Source organism: Pongo abelii, chromosome 20 (assembly GCF_028885655.2).
Source record: "Pongo abelii isolate AG06213 chromosome 20, NHGRI_mPonAbe1-v2.0_pri, whole genome shotgun sequence".
Taxonomy (NCBI): domain Eukaryota; kingdom Metazoa; phylum Chordata; class Mammalia; order Primates; family Hominidae; genus Pongo; species Pongo abelii.
This window is the reverse complement of record NC_072005.2, coordinates 48,312,381-48,318,650: the sequence shown is the minus strand read 5'-3', so window position 1 is coordinate 48,318,650 and position 6,270 is coordinate 48,312,381. Positions and strand designations below refer to the sequence as shown.

General features: G+C 52.7%; 1 protein-coding gene across 1 annotated transcript in view; it reads right to left on the bottom strand.

The window, feature by feature from the left end:
- Positions 1-6,270, bottom strand: part of LOC103888610 (CEA cell adhesion molecule 6) — a 913,736-nt gene that overhangs the window by 266,302 nt on the left and 641,164 nt on the right. The gene's annotated exons all lie outside the window — the stretch shown is intronic.

Here is a 6,270-nt window from a genome sequence, read left to right as displayed (position 1 = left end):
CTGTCCGAGTTGGGCTGTGGGCCCCGCCTACCAGGCAAAGGGTCCTGAGTGGCCCAGGGAGGTAGAAGGCCGAGTGTCCATTGGCTGGAAGATAGTGACTGACGTCATGGATAGCTTTCGCAGCCAGATTCCAAAGAAGCGCCTCGCGCGTGTCGGACCCGCCTCCGGAGGGACTGAGTCGGGGTGGGAGCCCTGGGCGTAGATGGTCGCAGAATGGTCGTGAATGGAGTTTCTGGCCCCACATACCTAGGCTGTTTGCTGACCCGATCCTTGGGTCTTGAGGAAGGCTGGGGATTTGAGAGTTCAGACTTCTTGGTTCTGAAGGAGGAGAAGTCTGGGACCCGAGGAAGGAGGGACTAGGGGCCCGGACTCCTGGGTCAGAGGGAGGAGGGGGCTGGATACCTGAAGGTTTGATGTCTAGGAGCGGGAACTCCGGGATCTTGAGTCACTCGCCCGCCCAGGGATGACAGGTTTGGGGTTCAGGATTTTATGAGGCTATTTATGGGAAGGGAGCCAGGCCTTACCCCCAGGCACGTGTTCTGGGTAATGAGGTGGAGCTTGCAATGGAGAGGGAGAAGGAAGAGGCTCAGGGGAAGCTCTGGCCTGGATATGCCCTTTCCTCATCCCGAAAAGGGAAGTCAGAGGCAGGTGCTGTCTGCAAAAGGAACCCAGAGCTAGAGGAGACTGGAGACTCACGTGAGACGAAGAGAAAAACAGAGATACCAAAGGGGAGATAGCAAACATAAAACAGTAATAATACTAGAGCTCTCTTGTACTGAGTTTACTGTGGCCTGGTTCTGTACTGAGCATTTTACATAATTATCTCATGTCTTCCTCGTCACAGCTCTGAGAGATTGGATTATTATTAGTAGTATTATCCCCAGTTTACAAGTGAGAAAATTGAGGCCTAGTGAGGGAGAATCCAGATACAGATGTAAAGATACAAGAGAGACACAAAACACAGATGGAGATAAACAAAGAGTTACAGGCCCAGAGAGAAAAAAGAAAACGCCGGCAACAAACAAAAGGAGGGGGCCTGAGAGCTGGGACTCCTGGGGCTGGTGGACTGGAGAGCTGGGGACCCGGACTCCTGGGTCCTGGGGAAAGCAGGGCCAAGGATGGGGTCTCCCAGATATTTTCTCCCGTGAATCCACGATACTAAGCTTGTCCAACCCTTCTGGCTGTGGGCATGAGCCTGGTTGGGGTCGAAAATAGTGATTAGGAGGTGCAGCTACATCATGAGCCTATTAGGAGGTGATAAGAAAATGATTCATGGCGGTCCCCTTCACCTGGAAGGGACCTTTCCCCCATGGCCTCTGTTCTTTGATCTGGACAGATCTGGCCTTCTCTGTCCCTCCCCATCACTGCATCTCTGTCACTCAGAACTGTCACTGAGGCCCATTGTGGAGGCAGTGGGCCACCTTGGGGCAGCAACAGCTTTCCTGGTGGGGGTTCATCTCTCTGGATCTCTCTGCTTTCCCCCAGACCCTGAACCAACCAGAGGTCCTGGCACATTGCAGGGGCTCAGGAAATGCTCATGGAATGAGTGGACAGAGATCCCCATCTCTGCACAGCTCTTCCTCTGTCCCCATCCAGCCATCGTTTTTCTGTGTCACCATCACGTCTCTTACCCTCTCCCTGGCCTCACTGGTCTCCTCCCACCTTCCCTTTCAATCTCCCGTTTCTCCTTGAGCCACTGGGCCCACTATCCCCATTAGGGAGAAACCAAGGCTCATCTTGGAAGGATCTCTCCCAGGGGTCACCTATGGGATGTTATGTAAGGGAGTGGCCTCACAGCTGAGAGAAGGGTTCTCAAGATTCCAATTTCAGACACACTCCCAGCACCTCAGAGTCAGAAATGCAAGATCACACCAAACACGTGCCTTCACAATTTGTGTTAGATTTGATCTTGCATTTGCAGCCACACAAAGAATCACACACACGCAGCAATATAATCACCTACAAGCACAAACACAAATATAGGCACACAACCACAGAATCGCCCGTGATCACAGCACACAAGAAATATCCTATTCCACATGCAAAACAGACACCCCAGCGATGCAATTACATGACCAGTCACTGAGAGGCCACTCATCCAGCTCCTACCAGGAGGACCATGAGCAAAGACCTGGGTTAATTCCCTACTGTATCCGCGGCAACCAGAAGAACACATCATCGTCATCAGCAGCAGCAACAAAAAATGTTCCCTATGTGACAGGCACAATCCCAAGCACTTTTTTTTTTTTTTTTTTTTGAGGCAGGGTCTCACTCTGTTGCCCAAGCTGGAGTGCAGTGGTGCGATCTCGGCTTACGGCAACCTCTGCCTCCCAGGTTCAAGCGATTCTCCTGCCCCAGCCTCCCAAGTGGCTGGGACTACAGGCACACACCACCATGCCCGGCTAGTTTTTGTATTTTTAGTAGAGATGGGGTTTCACCATGTTGGCCAGGCTGGTCATGAACTCCTGACCTCAGGTGATCCGCCCACCTCAGCCTCCCAAGGTGCTGGGATTATAGGCGTGAGCCACTGTGCCTGGCCGCAATTTTTATTTAATACTCTCAACAACCTTATTTGCAACAACCCATCTTATAGGTGGGAAAATTGATATCCGAAGAAGTTTAGTGACTTGCCCAAGGTTTCACAGCCACTGACAGGCGGTCAGAATTTGGTGGGTTTTTTTGTTTTTTGAGATGGAGTCTCACTCTGTCACCCAGGCTAGAGTGCAATGGCACAATCTTGGCTCACTACAACCTCTGCCTCCTGGGTTCAAGCAATTCACCTGCCTCAACCTCCCAAATAGCTGGGACTACAGGCGCATGCCACCACACCCGGCTTTTTGTATGCGTTTTTAGTAGAGACGGGTTTTCACCATATTGACCAGGCTGGTGTTGAACTCCTGACCTCAAGTGACCTGCCTGCCTCAGCCTCCCAAAGTGCTGGGATTACAGATGTGAGCCACCATGCCCAGCCAGCAGTCAGAAATTGAACCCAGGCTGGGCACAGTGGCTCATGCCTTTAATCCCAACACTTTAGGAGGCCGAAGCAGGAGGATTGCTTGGGCCCAGGAGTTTGAGACCAGCCTGGGCAACATAGCATGACTCCGTCGCTACAAAAAAATTTTAGAAATTAGCTGGCATGGTGGTGCACACCTGTGGCCCCAGCTACTCAGGAGGCTCAAGTGGGAGGATCACTTGAGTCAGGGAGGTCAAGGCTGCAGTGAGTCCTCCCACTCATTGCACTCCAGCCTAGGGAACAGCGTGAGACTTTGTCTCAATAAAAAAAGAATGTGAGGCTGGGCACGGTGGCTCATGCCTGTAATCCCAACACTTTGGGAGGCTGAGGTGGGAGGATCACCTGAGGTCGGGAGTTCGAGACCAGCCTGCCAACATGGAGAAACTCCGTCTCTACTAAAAATACAAAAAATTAGCCGGGCATGGTGGTGCATGCCTGTAATCCCAGCTACTCGGGAGGCTGAGGCAGGTGAATTGCTTGAACCTGGGAGGCGGAGGTTGCGGTGAGCTGAGATCACACCATTGTACTCCAGCCTGGGCAACAGGAGCGAAACTCCATCTCAAAAAAAAAAAAAAAAAAATGAATTTGAACCCAGGCTTTCTGGCTCCAGAGTCCATCACATAAGGCTGCCATTCAATAAATAATTGCTGCCTTAATCCAACCGGAATTACAGAATCACAGTAACTGCGAACACACCCAAATGGCAGTGCACAGTGTGTGGACTCACAGGAAGGCAATACAGACACACAAATAGAAGAGACCCTCTCATATCACACTGCAGACCACAGAAAAAGCACAGAGACACATCATGACAGTCGGGGATTGTCATGACAATTGGTCACAACCACACACAGAGACACAACACACCCAAACACAGGGGCACACCCAGAGCTCCCCAAGTCCCTCCTGTTCCGCTCCCAGCCCTGCTGGGCTGGCCCTCAAGGAAACAGCAGGTTGAGGATGGGAAGGGGGGCCAGGCCACTTGTCTGCTCAGCCCGACCGGTTCCACCAGGGCCACAGATGGCACAACCCACCTTGTGAAACCCAAAGTGATGACTGACCCACATTGGGCAACTGGACTGAGACCTGGTCTGGATGCCTGGGTTCTGGGGAGAAAGGGGCTGGGAGCCTGGACTCCTGTATTTCCAAAGGAGGAGGGGACTGGGTGCCCCATTCCTTCTAAGGGGGAGGAGGAGGATTGGGACCTGGACTGTCAGATCCTGAGGAGGGAAGACTGGGGCCTGGACTCCTAGGTTCTGTGAAAAGAGGGAGCTGGAGTCCTGGATTCCTCTGTCTTTGATGGTAGGGTTCCAGATTTAGCAAATAAAACTATAGGAAGCCCAATTTAATTTGAATTTTAGATAAATAACAAATACTTTTTTAATATAAATATGTCCCAAATACTGCATGAAACATGCTAAAAAAAGAACTGTTTGTTGCTTATCTGAATTTCAGATTTTACAGGACAGCCTGTATTTTATGTGGCAACCCTGTTTGAGGAGGATGTAGGCCGATGCCTGATGACTGAGCCACCATCACTCCTCAGCCCCCCAGGAGCTCCTCCTCCTGCTCACGGCTCTCCTCGCCCCCAAGCAGGCCACCTCACAGCTTCCCCAGTCTCTATTTCCTCACCTGCATGAATTGCTAGATCTAATTGGAGCCCCCAGGCTGTGTCAGGAGTGAGAGAGGAAACTTGAGGACAACTCAGAGTGTCATCCTGGGAGCCCTAGGGTCCTCAGAGATGACTGACCTTGAGTCACCTGCACCCTTAGTCTGGACAGCAGGGGGGATGGGGCCCTGTGGCTGCCTCCACGGGGCAGGTCTGGAGATGAAGAGAGATGGGAAGCGAGATTCAGAAGAGATTATGACATAGGAGACAGAGACCCTGGGATAAGGGCACAGAGACACAGAGCCTGGGAGGAGGGGGACCCAGAGATGGAGAGACAGGGATTTGGAAAGAGATTTGCAGAGATGAGGAAAGAAAGAGAGATTCACAGCTGGAAAGGTGAAGATGCAGGGTGAGAGACGAAGATTCAGAGATGAGGAGACAGGGATGTTAGGACACAAGTGAGGAGATGTCCCCCAGACATCCAGGCTCTAGGACCAACGATGGACGTGCACCGGCAAGACAGTGAGCGCTGCCGGGAGTTCTGGGGACAAGGAGACCCAACCATTTGGGTAGTGCTGGAAGACCAAGGCTTGGGTCCTAATGTGTTTGAGGGAGGGAGGGGATACTTGGGATCCCAGGCTAGCAAGGCGATCCACCTGCCATCACCCCATACCCAGCGGGGTGATGACACCACCTTCTCTGCAGGTGACACCCCAGTTTTCTAGTGCCTCCTACATTTTTGGGGTGACACCCGTGCTGAGAACCCCACCCAGCTCTAACGCTGCTTCCCTCACTGAGTCACCTACCAACCCTGTCAGTCCTGTTGGGGGGAGACTTTGGCGACTCAGGCATCCAGGCCCCCAGCTCCTTCCCTGCTCAGGAGCCCAGCAGTGTGGAATCCCAGGACCCCTACCCTACTGAGGGATGTGCAGCCTGGCCTCATGAGATGCAGGAGTCCGCGGCCCCAGCCCCTCCTCCCTCAGACCCAGGGGTCCAAGCCCCCAGTCCTTTGCTCCATTAGGACCCAGGAGTCCCGGGTGACGTCCACGTCCTTCAGGAACTGCGGCTTTTCAGTTTCCAGCCTCCTCCCTTCCCAATTTGGAGCTGGGGTGAGGTGTGTTTATTTACTTTGGTTCCAACATGAGTCATTCCCCAAAACACACTGCCCCCCATGTGTCTCCTGGCTTGAATGGGGAGGACACTGTCCCCCTGTCCCAGGAAAGTGGGGACATCACTGAGAGAGATGAGAGAGACCCTGAAAGGGGAGTCCCACACAGCACTCTCTCCCACTCCACCCAGCCTTTCTCCCCACCCATCGCCTCTCCCCATTTCCCTGCCCTCTAAGCCTGTTCAGTTATCCCCCCACCTGCCTCTCCACTTTTCCATCTCTGTCTCTCTTCTGTCTCCCATCTCCCCTTTTCTTTCCTTTTTTTTTTTTTTTTTTTTTGAAACAGGGTCTCGCTCTGTCACTGAGGCTGGAGTGTAGTGGCGGGAACACAGCTCACTGCAGCCTCGACCTTCTGGACTCAAGTGATCCTCCTGCCTCAGCCTCTCAAGTAGCTGGGACTACAGGCGCATGCCACCATGCCCGGCTAATTTTATTTGTATTTTTTGTAGAGATGGGGTCTCCCTATGTTGCCCAAGCTGG